This window comes from Vidua chalybeata, chromosome 8, assembly GCF_026979565.1.
Source record: "Vidua chalybeata isolate OUT-0048 chromosome 8, bVidCha1 merged haplotype, whole genome shotgun sequence".
NCBI lineage: Eukaryota > Metazoa > Chordata > Aves > Passeriformes > Viduidae > Vidua > Vidua chalybeata.
Genome location: NC_071537.1, coordinates 36,397,218 through 36,413,953, shown reverse-complemented (window position 1 = coordinate 36,413,953; position 16,736 = coordinate 36,397,218). Strand labels below are relative to the sequence as shown.

The 16,736-nt window shown below is 53.0% G+C and overlaps 1 long non-coding RNA gene across 1 annotated transcript; it reads right to left on the bottom strand.

Annotated features, from left to right (window-relative positions):
- Positions 1 to 12,305: 12,305 nt before the first annotated feature.
- On the bottom strand, positions 12,306 to 14,381 carry LOC128791563 (uncharacterized). Its single transcript, XR_008432074.1, has 2 exons — positions 13,788 to 14,381; positions 12,306 to 13,164 (listed from the first exon to the last, which is right to left on the bottom strand). It is a non-coding gene; the product is annotated as an uncharacterized LOC128791563 (long non-coding RNA).
- Between the last annotated feature and the right edge of the window lie 2,355 nt (positions 14,382 to 16,736).

The following is a 16,736-nucleotide window of genomic DNA, read 5'->3' as shown; positions in this document are numbered from 1 at the left end:
ACAGCTGCTGGACGGTGGCTGCTGCTCTCCTGCCTCTTGAATTCACTCTTGGCATGCCAATGGGAGGTGTTCCAGGACAACTTTCCTTGGTTTTGACCTAGTCGTCATGCATCCCACCTTGGAAATTCTTGTTGCTCCCAGAGGCTCCGAGATGCAGAGAACACGTGGCAGCTGCTGAAAAGAATGGCAACTGTGAGTTGGTCAAGAACAGAACTAGGCAGCTGCCTGTGCTTGGCAAGGAGCAGCTGCTGGATTCTTGCAATTGCCTTCAGTGCGCACAGAACCCGCTGCTCTGCTGCTTGGTTTTTCGCCTTCAGTCAATTTACACACTGCTGAAGCTGAGGCAGGCTGTTCAGCTTTGCTGCTTTTCAGCATCTCAGCTGCCCTTCTGCTCTGTGACAGCTCTCCAGGTTTCTTGCCTTCGCCAGGCTGCAACGTGCCCGCTAGTACCAAGAACTGGGCAGGAGTGGCAGAGAGCACGGCCATCTGCCAGCAGGTTGCAGCTTGCCCAGAAAGTGCAGTGTCCTTGGAATGTGCAGCAATCTTATTCCTGGCAAGGTCGGCTAAGTCAGCAGTGCTGTACACTTTCTCCTTGAGAACTGGAGCGGAAAAGCTTTTCGCTAAGATGTAGCGACTAGAGAGGCAGAATACGCAGCTCCGGAGCTGGCCGAAGGCAAGTGCCGCTTGCCGGCGTCTTTCGGCAGAAGCGGCGCTTCGGAGCGCACCGCTGCCGCTCCAGTGATCTGTGCGCGAAGTAGCCGCTTCTTGTCCTCCGGCAGCCGGAGATCGCGGTAGCTTGCAAGAGGCGAGAACGAAGCCGCGAGAAGCCGGCTTGTGTGTGCGAAGCTCGCAGACAGCTGCGGGACGGTGGCTGCTGCTCTCCTGCCTCTTGAATTCACTCTTGGCATGCCAATGGAGGTGTTCCAGGACAACTTTCCTGGGTTTTGACCTAGTCGTCATGCATCCCACCTTGGAAATTCTTGTTGCCTCCCCAGAGGCTCCGAGATGCAGAGAACACGGTGGCAGCTGCTGAAAGAAGGGCAACTGTGAGTTGGTCAAGAAGCAAGAACCTAGGCAGCTGCCTGTGCTTGGCAAGGAGCAGCTGCTGGATTCTTGCAATTGCCTTCAGTGCGCACAGAAGCCCGCTGCTCTGCTGCTTGGTTTTTCGCCTTCAGTCAATTACACACTGCTGAAGCTGAGGCAGGCTGTTCAGCTTTGCTGCTTTTCAGCATCTCAGCTGCCCTTCTGCTCTGTGACAGCTCTCCAGGCTTCTTGCCTCGCCAGGCTGCAACGTGCCCGCTAGTACCAAGAACTGGGCAGGAGTGGGCAGAGAGCACGGCCATCTGCCAGCAGCTTGCAGCTTGCCCAGGAAAAGTGCAGTGTCCTTGGAATGTGCAGCAAATCTTATTCCTGGCAAGGTCGGGCTAAGTGAGCAGTGCTGGTACACTTTCTCCTTGAGAACTGGAGCGGAGAAGCTTTTGGCTAAGATGTAGGCGACTAGAGAGGCAGAATACGCAGCTCCGGAGCTGGCCGAAAGCAAGTGCCGCTTGCCGGCGTCTTTCGGCAGAAGCGGCGCTTCGGAGCGCACCGCTGCCGCTCCAGTGATCTGTGCGCGAAGTAGCCGCTTCTTGTCCTCCGGCAGCCGGAGATCGCGGTAGCTTGCAAGGGGCGAAGCTTGCAGACGAAGACGACCGCGAAGAAAGCCGGCTTGTGTGCGAAGCTCGCAGACAGCTGCGGGACGGTGGCTGCTGCTCTCCTGCCTCTTGAATTCACTCTTGGCATGCCAATGGGAGGTGTTCCAGGACAACTTTCCTGGGTTTTGACCTAGTCGTCATGCATCCCACCTTGGAAATTCTTGTTGCTCCCCAGCTCCGAGATGCAGAGAACACGGTGGCAGCTGCTGAAAAGAAGGGCAACTGTGAGTTGGTCAAGAAGCAAGAACCTAGGCAGCTGCCTGTGCTTGGCAAGGAGCAGCTGCTGGATTCTTGCAATTGCCTTCAGTGCGCACAGAAGCCCGCTGCTCTGCTGCTTGGTTTTTTCGCCTTCAGTCAATTACACACTGCTGAAGCTGAGGCAGGCTGTTCAGCTTTGCTGCTTTTCAGCATCTCAGCTGCCCTTCTGCTCTGTGACAGCTCTCGAGGTTTCTTGCCTTCGCCAGGCTGCAACGTGCCCGCTAGTACCAAGAACTGGGCAGGAGTGGGCAGAGAGCACGGCCATCTGCCAGCAGGTTGCAGCTTGCCCAGGAAAGTGCAGTGTCCTTGGAATGTGCAGCAAATCTTATTTCCTGGCAAGGTCGGGCTAAGTGAGCAGTGCTGGTACACTTTCTCCTTGAGAACTGGAGCGGAGAAGCTTTTCGCTAATATGTAGGCGACTAGAGAGGCAGAATACGCAGCTCCGGAGCTGGCCGAAAGCAAGTGCCGCTTGCCGGCGTCTTTCGGCAGAAGCGGCGCTTCGGAGCGCACCGCTGCCGCTCCAGTGATCTGTGCGCGAAGTAGCCGCTTCTTGTCCTCCGGCAGCCGGAGATCGCGGTAGCTTGCAAGAGGCGAAGAACGAAGCCGCGAAGAAGCCGGCTTGTGTGCGAAGCTCGCAGACAGCTGCGGGACGGTGGCTGCTGCTCTCCTGCCTCTTGAATTCACTCTTGGCATGCCAATGGGAGGTGTTCCAGGACAACTTTCCTGGTTTTTGACCTAGTCGTCATGCATCCCACCTTGGAAATTCTTGTTGCTCCCCAGAGGCTCCGAGATGCAGAGAACACGGTGGCAGCTGCTGAAAAGAAGGGCAACTGTGAGTTGGTCAAGAAGCAAGAACCTAGGCAGCTGCCTGTGCTTGGCAAGGAGCAGCTGCTGGATTCTTGCAATTGCCTTCAGTGCGCACAGAAGCCCGCTGCTCTGCTGCTTGGTTTTTCGCCTTCAGTCAATTACGCACTGCTGAAGCTGAGGCAGGCTGTTCAGCTTTGCTGCTTTTCAGCATCTCAGCTACCCTTCTGCTCTGTGACAGCTCTCCAGGTTTCTTGCCTTCGCCAGGCTGCAGCGTGCCCGCTAGTACCAAGAACTGGGCAGGAGTGGGCAGAGAGCACGGCCATCTGCCAGCAGGTTGCAGCTTGCCCAGGAAAGTGCAGTGTCCTTGGAATTGCAGCAAATCTTATTTCCTGGCAAGGTCGGGCTAAGTCAGCAGTGCTGGTACACTTTCTCCTTGAGAACTGAAGCGGAAATGCTTTTCGCTAAGATGTAGGCGACTAGAGAGGCAGAATACGCAGCTCCGGAGCTGGCCGAAAGCAAGTGCCGCTTGCCGGCGTCTTTCGGCAGAAGCGGCGCTTCGGAGCGCACCGCTGCCGCTCCAGTGATCTGTGCGCGAAGTAGCCGCTTCTTGTCCTCCGGCAGCCGGAGATCGCGGTAGCTTGCAAGAGGCGAAGAACGAAGCCGCGAAGAAGCCGGCTTGTGTGCGAAGCTCGCAGACAGCTGCGGACGGTGGCTGCTGCTCTCCTGCCTCTTGAATTCACTCTTGGCATGCCAATGGGAGGTGTTCCAGGACAACTTTCCTGGGTTTGACCTAGTCGTCATGCATCCCACCTTGGAAATTCTTGTTGCTCCCCAGAGGCTCCGAGATGCAGAGAACACGGTGGCAGCTGCTGAAAAGAAGGGCAACTGTGAGTTGGTCAAGAAGCAAGAACCTAGGCAGCTGCCTGTGCTTGGCAAGGAGCAGCTGCTGGATTCTTGCAATTGCCTTCAGTGCGCACAGAAGCCCGCTGCTCTGCTGCTTGGTTTTTCGCCTTCAGTCAATTACACACTGCTGAAGCTGAGGCAGGCTGTTCAGCTTTGCTGCTTTTCAGCATCTCAGCTGCCCTTCTGCTCTGTGACAGCTCTCCAGGTTTCTTGCCTTCGCCAGGCTGCAACGTGCCCGCTAGTACCAAGAACTGGGCAGGAGTGGGCAGAGAGCACGGCCATCTGCCAGCAGGTTGCAGCTTGCCCAGGAAAGTGCAGTGTCCTTGGAATGTGTAGCAAATCTTATTTCCTGGCAAGGTCGGGCTAAGTCAGCAGTGCTGGTACACTTTCTCCTTGTGAACTGGAGCGGAAAAACTTTTCGCTAAGATGTAGGCGACTAGAGAGGCAGAATACGCAGCTCCGGAGCTGGCCGAAAGCAAGTGCCGCTTGCCGGCGTCTTTCGGCAGAAGCGGCGCTTCGGAGCGCACCGCTGCCGCTCCAGTGATCTGTGCGCGAAGTAGCCGCTTCTTGTCCTCCGGCAGCCGGAGATCGCGGTAGCTTGCAAGAGGCGAAGAACGAAGCCGCGAAGAAGCCGGCTTGTGTGCGAAGCTCGCAGACAGCTGCGGGACGGTGGCTGCTGCTCTCCTGCCTCTTGAATTCACTCTTGGCATGCCAATGGGAGGTGTTCCAGGACAACTTTCCTGGGTTTTGACCTAGTCGTCATGCATCCCACCTTGGAAATTCTTGTTGCTCCCCGAGGCTCCGAGATGCAGAGAACACGGTGGCAGCTGCTGAAAAGAAGGGCAACTGTGAGTTGGTCAGAAGCAAGAACCTAGGCAGCTGACTGTGCTTGGCAAGGAGCAGCTGCTGGATTCTTGCAATTGCCTTCAGTGCGCACAGAAGCCGCTGCTCTGCTGCTTGGTTTTTTCGCCTTCAGTCAATTACACACTGCTGAAGCTGAGGCAGGCTGTTCAGCTTTGCTGCTTTTCAGCATCTCAGCTGCCCTTCTGCTCTGTGACAGCTCTCCAGGTTTCTTGCCTTCGCCAGGCTGCAACGTGCCCGCTAGTACCAAGAACTGGGCAGGAGTGGGCAGAGAGCACGGCCATCTGCCAGCAGGTTGCAGCTTGCCCAGGAAAGTGCAGTGTCCTTGGAATGTGCAGCAAATCTTATTTCCTGGCAAGGTCGGGCTAAGTCAGCAGTGCTGGTACACTTTCTCCTTGAGAACTGGAGCGGAGAAGCTTTTCGCTAAGATGTAGGCGACTAGAGAGGCAGAATACGCAGCTCCGGAGCTGGCCGAAAGCAAGTGCCTCTTGCCGGCGTCTTTCGGCAGAAGCGGCGCTTCGGAGCGCACCGCTGCCGCTCCAGTGATCTGTGCGCGAAGTAGCCGCTTCTTGTCCTCCGGCAGCCGGAGATCGCGGTAGCTTGCAAGAGGCGAAGAACGAAGCCGCGAAGAAGCCGGCTTGTGTGCGAAGCTCGCAGACAGCTGCGGGACGGTGGCTGCTGCTCTCCTGCCTCTTGAATTCACTCTTGGCATGCCAATGGGAGGTGTTCCAGGACAACTTTCCTGGTTTTGACCTAGTCGTCATGCATCCCACCTTGGAAATTCTTGTTGCTCCCCAGAGGCTCCGAGATGCAGAGAACACGGTGGCAGCTGCTGAAAAGAAGGGCAACTGTGAGTTGGTCAAGAAGCAAGAACCTAGGCAGCTGCCTGTGCTTGGCAAGGAGCAGCTGCTGGATTCTTGCAATTGCCTTCAGTGCGCACAGAAGCCCGCTGCTCTGCTGCTTGGTTTTTCGCCTTCAGTCAATTACACACTGCTGAAGCTGAGGCAGGCTGTTCAGCTTTGCTGCTTTTCAGCATCTCAGCTGCCCTTCTGCTCTGTGACAGCTCTCCAGGTTTCTTGCCTTCGCCAGGCTGCAACGTGCCCGCTAGTACCAAGAACTGGGCAGGAGTGGGCAGAGAGCACGGCCATCTGCCAGCAGGTTGCAGCTTGCCCAGGAAAGTGCAGTGTCCTTGGAATGTGCAGCAAATCTTATTTCCTGGCAAGGTCGGGCTAAGTGAGCAGTGCTGGTACACTTTCTCCTTGAGAACTGGAGCGGAGAAGCTTTTCGCTAAGATGTAGGCGACTAGAGAGGCAGAATACGCAGCTCCGGAGCTGGCCGAAAGCAAGTGCCGCTTGCCGGCGTCTTTCGGCAGAAGCGGCGCTTCGGAGCGCACCGCTGCCGCTCCAGTGATCTGTGCGCGAAGTAGCCGCTTCTTGTCCTCCGGCAGCCGGAGATCGCGGTAGCTTGCAAGAGGCGAAGAACGAAGCCGCGAAGAAGCCGGCTTGTGTGCGAAGCTCGCAGACAGCTGCGGGACGGTGGCTGCTGCTCTCCTGCCTCTTGAATTCACTCTTGGCATGCCAATGGGAGGTGTTCCAGGACAACTTTCCTGGGTTTTGACCTAGTCGTCATGCATCCCACCTTGGAAATTCTTGTTGCTCCCCAGAGGCTCCGAGATGCAGAGAACACGGTGGCAGCTGCTGAAAAGAAGGGCAACTGTGAGTTGGTCAAGAAGCAAGAACCTAGGCAGCTGCCTGTGCTTGGCAAGGAGCAGCTGCTGGATTCTTGCAATTGCCTTCAGTGCGCACAGAAGCCCGCTGCTCTGCTGCTTGGTTTTTCGCCTTCAGTCAATTACACACTGCTGAAGCTGAGGCAGGCTGTTCAGCTTTGCTGCTTTTCAGCATCTCAGCTGCCCTTCTGCTCTGTGACAGCTCTCCAGGTTTCTTGCCTTCGCCAGGCTGCAACGTGCCCGCTAGTACCAAGAACTGGGCAGGAGTGGGCAGAGAGCACGGCCATCTGCCAGCAGGTTGCAGCTTGCCCAGGAAAGTGCAGTGTCCTTGGAATGTGCAGCAAATCTTATTTCCTGGCAAGGTCGGGCTAAGTGAGCAGTGCTGGTACACTTTCTCCTTGAGAACTGGAGCGGAAAAGCTTTTCGCTAAGATGTAGGCGACTAGAGAGGCAGAATACGCAGCTCCGGAGCTGGCCGAAAGCAAGTGCCGCTTGCCGGCGTCTTTCGGCAGAAGCGGCGCTTCGGAGCGCACCGCTGCCGCTCCAGTGATCTGTGCGCGAAGTAGCCGCTTCTTGTCCTCCGGCAGCCGGAGATCGCGGTAGCTTGCAAGAGGCGAAGAACGAAGCCGCGAAGAAGCCGGCTTGTGTGCGAAGCTCGCAGACAGCTGCGGGACGGTGGCTGCTGCTCTCCTGCCTCTTGAATTCACTCTTGGCATGCCAATGGGAGGTGTTCCAGGACAACTTTCCTGGGTTTTGACCTAGTCGTCATGCATCCCACCTTGGAAATTCTTGTTGCTCCCCAGAGGCTCCGAGATGCAGAGAACACGGTGGCAGCTGCTGAAAAGAAGGGCAACTGTGAGTTGGTCAAGAAGCAAGAACCTAGGCAGCTGCCTGTGCTTGGCAAGGAGCAGCTGCTGGATTCTTGCAATTGCCTTCAGTGCGCACAGAAGCCCGCTGCTCTGCTGCTTGGTTTTTCGCCTTCAGTCAATTACACACTGCTGAAGCTGAGGCAGGCTGTTCAGCTTTGCTGCTTTTCAGCATCTCAGCTGCCCTTCTGCTCTGTGACAGCTCTCCAGGTTTCTTGCCTTCGCCAGGCTGCAACGTGCCCGCTAGTACCAAGAACTGGGCAGGAGTGGGCAGAGAGCACGGCCATCTGCCAGCAGGTTGCAGCTTGCCCAGGAAAGTGCAGTGTCCTTGGAATGTGCAGCAAATCTTATTTCCTGGCAAGGTCGGGCTAAGTCAGCAGTGCTGGTACACTTTCTCCTTGAGAACTGAGCGGAAAAGCTTTTCGCTAAGATGTAGGCGACTAGAGAGGCAGAATACGCAGCTCCGGAGCTGGCCGAAAGCAAGTGCCGCTTGCCGGCGTCTTTCGGCAGAAGCGGCGCTTCGGAGCGCACCGCTGCCGCTCCAGTGATCTGTGCGCGAAGTAGCCGCTTCTTGTCCTCCGGCAGCCGGAGATCGCGGTAGCTTGCAAGAGGCGAAGAACGAAGCCGCGAAGAAGCCGGCTTGTGTGCGAAGCTCGCAGACAGCTGCGGGACGGTGGCTGCTGCTCTCCTGCCTCTTGAATTCACTCTTGGCATGCCAATGGGAGGTGTTCCAGGACAACTTTCCTGGGTTTTGACCTAGTCGTCATGCATCCCACCTTGGAAATTCTTGTTGCTCCCCAGAGGCTCCGAGATGCAGAGAACACGGTGGCAGCTGCTGAAAAGAAGGGCAACTGTGAGTTGGTCAAGAAGCAAGAACCTAGGCAGCTGCCTGTGCTTGGCAAGGAGCAGCTGCTGGATTCTTGCAATTGCCTTCAGTGCGCACAGAAGCCCGCTGCTCTGCTGCTTGGTTTTTCGCCTTCAGTCAATTACACACTGCTGAAGCTGAGGCAGGCTGTTCAGCTTTGCTGCTTTTCAGCATCTCAGCTGCCCTTCTGCTCTGTGACAGCTCTCCAGGTTTCTTGCCTTCGCCAGGCTGCAACGTGCCCGCTAGTACCAAGAACTGGGCAGGAGTGGGCAGAGAGCACGGCCATCTGCCAGCAGGTTGCAGCTTGCCCAGGAAAGTGCAGTGTCCTTGGAATGTGCAGCAAATCTTATTTCCTGGCAAGGTCGGGCTAAGTCAGCAGTGCTGGTACACTTTCTCCTTGAGAACTGGAGCGGAGAAGCTTTTCGCTAAGATGTAGGCGACTAGAGAGGCAGAATACGCAGCTCCGGAGCTGGCCGAAAGCAAGTGCCGCTTGCCGGCGTCTTTCGGCAGAAGCGGCGCTTCGGAGCGCACCGCTGCCGCTCCAGTGATCTGTGCGCGAAGTAGCCGCTTCTTGTCCTCCGGCAGCCGGAGATCGCGGTAGCTTGCAAGAGGCGAAGAACGAAGCCGCGAAGAAGCCGGCTTGTGTGCGAAGCTCGCAGACAGCTGCGGGACGGTGGCTGCTGCTCTCCTGCCTCTTGAATTCACTCTTGGCATGCCAATGGGAGGTGTTCCAGGACAACTTTCCTGGGTTTTGACCTAGTCGTCATGCATCCCACCTTGGAAATTCTTGTTGCTCCCCAGAGGCTCCGAGATGCAGAGAACACGGTGGCAGCTGCTGAAAAGAAGGGCAACTGTGAGTTGGTCAAGAAGCAAGAACCTAGGCAGCTGCCTGTGCTTGGCAAGGAGCAGCTGCTGGATTCTTGCAATTGCCTTCAGTGCGCACAGAAGCCCGCTGCTCTGCTGCTTGGTTTTTCGCCTTCAGTCAATTACACACTGCTGAAGCTGAGGCAGGCTGTTCAGCTTTGCTGCTTTTCAGCATCTCAGCTGCCCTTCTGCTCTGTGACAGCTCTCCAGGTTTCTTGCCTTCGCCAGGCTGCAACGTGCCCGCTAGTACCAAGAACTGGGCAGGAGTGGGCAGAGAGCACGGCCATCTGCCAGCAGGTTGCAGCTTGCCCAGGAAAGTGCAGTGTCCTTGGAATGTGCAGCAAATCTTATTTCCTGGCAAGGTCGGGCTAAGTCAGCAGTGCTGGTACACTTTCTCCTTGAGAACTGAAGCGGAAATGCTTTTCGCTAAGATGTAGGCGACTAGAGAGGCAGAATACGCAGCTCCGGAGCTGGCCGAAAGCAAGTGCCTCTTGCCGGCGTCTTTCGGCAGAAGCGGCGCTTCGGAGCGCACCGCTGCCGCTCCAGTGATCTGTGCGCGAAGTAGCCGCTTCTTGGCCTCCAGCAGCCGGAGATCGCGGTAGCTTGCAAGAGGCGAAGAACGAAGCCGCGAAGAAGCCGGCTTGTGTGCGAAGCTCGCAGACAGCTGCGGGACGGTGGCTGCTGCTCTCCTGCCTCTTGAATTCACACTTGGCATGCCAATGGAAGGTGTTCCAGGACAACTTTTCTGGGTTTTGACCTAGTCGTCATGCATCCCACCTTGGAAATTCTTGTTGCTCCCCAGAGGCTCCGAGATGCAGAGAACACGGTGGCAGCTGCTGAAAAGAAGGGCAACTGTGAGTTGGTCAAGAAGCAAGAACCTAGGCAGCTGACTGTGCTTGGCAAGGAGCAGCTGCTGGATTCTTGCAATTGCCTTCAGTGCGCACAGAAGCCCGCTGCTCTGCTGCTTGGTTTTTCGCCTTCAGTCAATTACACACTGCTGAAGCTGAGGCAGGCTGTTCAGCTTTGCTGCTTTTCAGCATCTCAGCTGCCCTTCTGCTCTGTGACAGCTCTCCAGGTTTCTTGCCTTCGCCAGGCTGCAACGTGCCCGCTAGTACCAAGAACTGGGCAGGAGTGGGCAGAGAGCACGGCCATCTGCCAGCAGGTTGCAGCTTGCCCAGGAAAGTGCAGTGTCCTTGGAATGTGCAGCAAATCTTATTTCCTGGCAAGGTCGGGCTAAGTCAGCAGTGCTGGTACACTTTCTCCTTGAGAACTGAAGCGGAGAAGCTTTTCGCTAAGATGTAGGCGACTAGAGAGGCAGAATAGGCAGCTCCGGAGCTGGCCGAAAGCAAGTGCCGCTTGCCGGCGTCTTTCGGCAGAAGCGGCGCTTCGGAGCGCACCGCTGCCGCTCCAGTGATCTGTGCGCGAAGTAGCCGCTTCTTGTCCTCCGGCAGCCGGAGATCGCGGTAGCTTGAAAGAGGCGAAGAACGAAGCCGCGAAGAAGCCGGCTTGTGTGCGAAGCTCGCAGACAGCTGCGGGACGGTGGCTGCTGCTCTCCTGCCTCTTGAATTCACTCTTGGCATGCCAATGGGAGGTGTTCCAGGACAACTTTCCTGGGTTTTGACCTAGTCGTCATGCATCCCACCTTGGAAATTCTTGTTGCTCCCCAGAGGCTCCGAGATGCAGAGAATACGGTGGCAGCTGCTGAAAAGAAGGGCAACTGTGAGTTGGTCAAGAAGCAAGAACCTAGGCAGCTGCCTGTGCTTGGCAAGGAGCAGCTGCTGGATTCTTGCAATTGCCTTCAGTGCGCACAGAAGCCCGCTGCTCTGCTGCTTGGTTTTTCGCCTTCAGTCAATTACACACTGCTGAAGCTGAGGCAGGCTGTTCAGCTTTGCTGCTTTTCAGCATCTCAGCTGCCCTTCTGCTCTGTGACAGCTCTCCAGGTTTCTTGCCTTCGCCAGGCTGCAACGTGCCCGCTAGTACCAAGAACTGGGCAGGTGTGGGCAGAGAGCACGGCCATCTGCCAGCAGGTTGCAGCTTGCCCAGGAAAGTGCAGTGTCCTTGGAATGTGCAGCAAATCTTATTTCCTGGCAAGGTCGGGCTAAGTCAGCAGTGCTGGTACACTTTCTCCTTGAGAACTGGAGCGGAGAAGCTTTTGGCTAAGATGTAGGCGACTAGAGAGGCAGAATACGCAGCTCCGGAGCTGGCCGAAAGCAAGTGCCGCTTGCCGGCGTCTTTCGGCAGAGGCGGCGCTTCGGAGCGCACCGCTGCCGCTCCAGTGATCTGTGCGCGAAGTAGCCGCTTCTTGTCCTCCGGCAGCCGGAGATCGCGGTAGCTTGCAAGAGGCGAAGAACGAAGCCGCGAAGAAGCCGGCTTGTGTGCGAAGCTCGCAGACAGCTGCGGGACGGTGGCTGCTGCTCTCCTGCCTCTTGAATTCACTCTTGGCATGCCAATGGGAGGTGTTCCAGGACAACTTTCCTGGGTTTTGACCTAGTCGTCATGCATCCCACCTTGGAAATTCTTGTTGCTCCCCAGAGGCTCCGAGATGCAGAGAACACGGTGGCAGCTGCTGAAAAGAAGGGCAACTGTGAGTTGGTCAAGAAGCAAGAACCTAGGCAGCTGCCTGTGCTTGGCAAGGAGCAGCTGCTGGATTCTTGCAATTGCCTTCAGTGCGCACAGAAGCCCGCTGCTCTGCTGCTTGGTTTTTCGCCTTCAGTCAATTACACACTGCTGAAGCTGAGGCAGGTTGTTCAGCTTTGCTGCTTTTCAGCATCTCAGCTGCCCTTCTGCTCTGTGACAGCTCTCGAGGCTTCTTGCCTTCGCCAGGCGTCAACGTGCCCGCTAGTACCAAGAACTGGGCAGGAGTGGGCAGAGAGCACGGCCATCTGCCAGCAGGTTGCAGCTTGCCCAGGAAAGTGCAGTGTCCTTGGAATGTGCAGCAAATCTTATTTCCTGGCAAGGTCGGGCTAAGTCAGCAGTGCTGGTACACTTTCTCCTTGAGAACTGGAGCGGAAAAGCTTTTGGCTAAGACGTAGGCGACTAGAGAGGCAGAATACGCAGCTCCGGAGCTGGCCGAAAGCAAGTGCCGCTTGCCGGCGTCTTTCGGCAGAAGCGGCTCTTCGGAGCGCACCGCTGCCGCTCCAGTGATCTGTGCGCGAAGTAGCCGCTTCTTGTCCTCCGGCAGCCGGAGATCACGGTAGCTTGCAAGAGGCGAAGAACGAAGCCGCGAAGAAGCCGGCTTGTGTGCGAAGCTCGCAGACAGCTGCAGGACGGTGGCTGCCGCTCTCCTGCCTCTTGAATTCAATCTTGGCATGCCAGTGGGAGGTGTTCCAGGACAAACTTCCTGAGTTTTGATTTTATTTTTCATGCATCCCACCTGTCACGATCCGCTTTTTGCAGGGTGTCGTGATGGTTCTTTTCACCGATCCCAAAAGTGCAAAAAGGCAAACAACAAGGGACTATCAGTTAATCACAACAAATGCACCTTTATTAGGGGCCAAACCAGTAAATGCGATAGTGGGGATCGGAAAGGAGATAAAAGGAGAGAGAGAGAGAGAAGAGGGGTATGGGAATAGCTACCAACACAGGCGAGATCCTCAGTGGTCCGGACGATGGGGATCCGTCTGTCGTGTCGGGGGAGTCTCCGAAGTTCTGGTCGACTCGGGGCTCCAGTTATAGTCCACAGAGGAAAGAGGGGGGAGCAAGTGTAACAACGAAAGTCCATTGTAATCGCCACGCGGGAACAGCTGAGTCCACAGAAACCACCAAAGCAAGACGAATACAATGAAGAATGAGTCCATTTGAATCACTGAAGGGAAGCAGGTCATGTCATTAGTGGTCAGACCACCAATTTCCCCTCCTCCCTGTAGCAGGGGTCTCAGTCTCAGTCCTTGGGAGGAGGGTTCTCATTCTTTGTTTGTCACAGTGGTAACGAGGCAGATGAGGGGTCTTCAATGAAGGACCCCGGGAGACACCCCAAAAGTTCATTTGGCTTAAGAACGGAGATTAGAAGCAGGCCGCGCATCAGGCTGTCCTGTGCTGGGTCCACGTCAGGTCTTTGCCAAGTCCTTGCCAAGTCCTTGCCAAGTTCTTGCCAGGCCTTGTTCGGAACAGCTAGCATGACGGTTCAGTGGTTGCACCTGCACTGTGTCCTGTTCTAAGCCGGAACTGCAGTGGAGGAAGGGATTCTTTCTCGTGGCAATCGGAAGGCAGAATGGAAAATGAGGGGCTTCAGACGGGCTCTTACACCACCCCGTGACTGACGATTGCCCTCGAACGATCTTCATCAGCAGGGTTCCATGGTGTCGTCGTGGAGTCTTCAGGACTCATCAAGTGTTGGCAGCACATTCCAGGGAAAAGGGAAGAGAAAAAGGAAAGGAAAGAGAAAACAGGAAAACTAAGACAAGAATTAAATCAGCAATAGTTTGTTTAAATAATAATCAATATTAATCAATTAAACAATAAATTGATCAAATAATAAACCAGTATAATCAATATTAAGCAGTAAAGTAATAAACTTAGTATCATCGATATTACTCAGTATAATTTTATAATCAAGAAACAAAAATAATTAAAACAGTGATTAAAGGAAATCATAAAACAAAATGATGTAAAACATATCTACCAACCCTATAATCTTCTTGTGTCTACAGTCCTGGGAACATCTATAGTGTAAAGGATGTCGGCCAAGTGCTGTGCATTAATTATAGATGTTAATTTTGTTCATCGTTTCATCATTCTCCAATTTACAATAAGCAAGATTACTGATAAAACAAAACCAATCATAACTAAAATCAGAAGAACAACAACGGGATGGCACAATTTGTTCAGGATACCGGTGGCGGTGGGTGACCACCCGAAAAGGTTATCCCACCACTTGTGCTCGGCATCACTTTCCACCCTTTCTACAACACGATGTATTTCTTGCACATCATGATGAACAGTTACCAGAGTTTTCTGTCCATTCTCCTTGATTTTTCCTAGGATCTCTATTAGATCTTGATGAAGTAATAGTTGCTTTACCAAAGTAAGGTTCATCCCAATGGGAGTAGGCAGTAGCTTGTGAATCAACATGAGATTGGGTTCTAAAAGTTCATGTAAGGTAACTGGAGCTACAAAAGAAAAATCACATCCTGCAATTTTAGTAAAGTTGCAAGCACAATAATTTGAATGATTTTTAGTATCTACTACTGTACTTTCTATAAACACAGTATCACAAGCGGTTCTGAAGCAGGCACGCCCATTGCCTGTAGATACAAGGACTGTTTCAGAAGTCTCGTTAGGATGAATATCAAAATGACAGCTATTTTGTTCTGTGTCTAAACAGATATCTTGAGCTATAATTGCGTTACCTTCGCAGATAAACCCTAGTTGTTCTCGGATAGTACAGGACTCTAAATTGACAGTTTGCCATTTGTCATCAATTTGACGGGCCCATTCTCTATGTTCAGAAGGATAGAAAGTGGGTCCATCATGATTTAATGCTAATGCGATGCTAGGGAATATCAAATGCACTGAGGCATTACTTATGGTCAGCACAAAATGCTGTGGCTGTGTTTGTGTTAGGGTCATAGGTAAAATTCACTAAATTCCACCAGGATTGGAAATCTCTTTCAAAGTCAGTGGCACTGTCCCAGACTATTTTCCTAATCTCAGTAGGAAAAGTGCCTTCTTCACCTTCTCTTATAATTGAGGCAGCAACTGACTGCATTCATAATTGAGCCTGGATACAGCTAAGAGCTAAGGAAACATTGCTTTGTGTGGCATTAAGTGCATCAATGATCAATTTTTTATCCTTCACATTTATCTTTTCCCAATTTGGTAGAATGTTTGATAGCAAGCACTGATGTATTCCCAAGGCCGATAAGGACGACTGCAGTGGTTGCTGTATTTTGGTCAAATCTCTAGTCGTAGAAGCCAATTTATTCATTAATACCTCTGAACTGATTCCCAATTCTGTTCCCACAACACCAGTTAATGTCTCTTGGCACCCGCTTTTTAGGAGGGTTCCACTGTCGCAGCCAGGCTGTCCAAGCCTGAAAAGAGGTTTGCAAAAAGGGTGAACAAGCTGGTTGTATTTCTGAGACATTGTTTTGCATCAGGAATTTGACTTGTTTAAGAGACCATGCCGGATCAAATAATATCTGTTGTTGCCCAGTTTTCTTGATTATATATGGTCCAACTTCAAAAATTTTCGGGGTAAGCATAACTGGTGGCTGGGCTCGAGTGGTGGTAGTGGTGGTGGTATAAACCGTAGTAGATTGAGCTACAGCATTTATTATAAACTTAAAAGAAAGCCCTTTGGTGTTTTTTCCCCATAAACAAACCACTTCTGCAGTCTGTGTTAGTGTAAAATTGTGCCAACAATCCTGTACGCTTGGGTGCGTGCAGACCTTTTTGTGCTTAAAGAGATCCTTTCACTTTTTCTGCATGCTACCACAATTAGTTCAGACCACAGTCACTCAGCTGGTTTCTGGCCATGGGGTTGTGGTAGGATGCAGAAAAGTATTACCAGTTTGATCATGGATTAGGTGGTCTTCATGTCCCTTGGAGTTCTTCTGAAAAAGTAAACACAACAGAATTCTGCCACCGAGAGGCAGAAAAGTTAGAATGATGGAATTATTCAGCATGTATTTGTCCAATGCTCTTTCCCTAGAGCACCAGAGGCTTCCCATGCATATTTATTCAGAGGGGGTTTTAGCACAAGTGCTACTAGTCCTATAGTAAGAGAGGTCCACCAGAACAGGTTGGCCAGGGTCATGAGCTGGATTATTAGGATCATTTGGTAGAGAGCATAGGAGTCAGTGTAGATGCAGACCAAAGAGGAATTCTGTGCTTCTCGTTGAAAAACACGCCAGACAGCTATCAGCTCCCCAATGTGTGCACTACCTTCTCCCTCTGTAATCATTTGCTCACCAGAGGAAAAGTGGAGGGCTTCTGCCCTATATTTCCATACTTTTCCTTTCCCTTTAGCAGAAGCATCAGTAAACCAAGAGTTTGCTGATTGTTTGGGGCAGAAAGGAGGGGTTACTTTGATTACAGAGGCAGGTTTGTCCAAGCTCTCAGTTTCTTGGATTGGTAAAGTTTTTACAGATCCTTCTGTCATTGAGAAGAAGTTACAGTAATGTTCAACCTGAGCATACCACTTTCTCACTAAGGCCCTCTGGGCCACCCCGTCAGGAGGGGGAGTCCCACTAGTGGCTGTCTTAATAACCTTGAAGGGGCCTCTCAATACAACTGGTTGTTTTCGTGCAATTTTTTCTACTTCTAGGAAAGCTAAGATAACCATCAACAATCCTTTTTCCCAGGTAGTGTATCTTTTCTCAGCATCTTTGGAACCACGGGAGTAAAAACCAACAGGTCTTGTCAGACCCTCAGCACCCCGCTGCCATATGTGTACTGACAGCCCTGAGGAGGCAAATCCCCATTCCACCTGGAAAGGATCTGTAGGATGGATAGGGGTCTGCAAGTGCTTGATGAGCTGTTGCTTCAAAAATCAGCAATTGCAATGCTGACTCCTGAGAAAGACTCCAATCCCATTTCACCCCTTTCCTCAACAAGTCATAAAGGGGAACAAATGGGTCCTTCTGCTTACTAGGAAATCTATCTGGTCTTTCTACAGGAGATACAGCTGCTATCGTTTTTGGAAGGAGAATTGCTGTAGGTTTGAGTGATTCTGGAAGCCCACAAATTCAAGGGGTCGTTATCTCGGGCTTCACAGGTAATTGCATCAGGGATTCAAAGCCAGGAATTAATTTCTTTTTGTGAGTCATTTGCAGGCAAGCAGCTTTATGCACATTTTCCAAGAGTTGGTCGGGGGTACTAATTATAGCTATGGGATCTCCCCTTTCCAAGGGGCTTGTTCCCCCGGCCCAAAAAGCTGCACGCTGTGTCAGG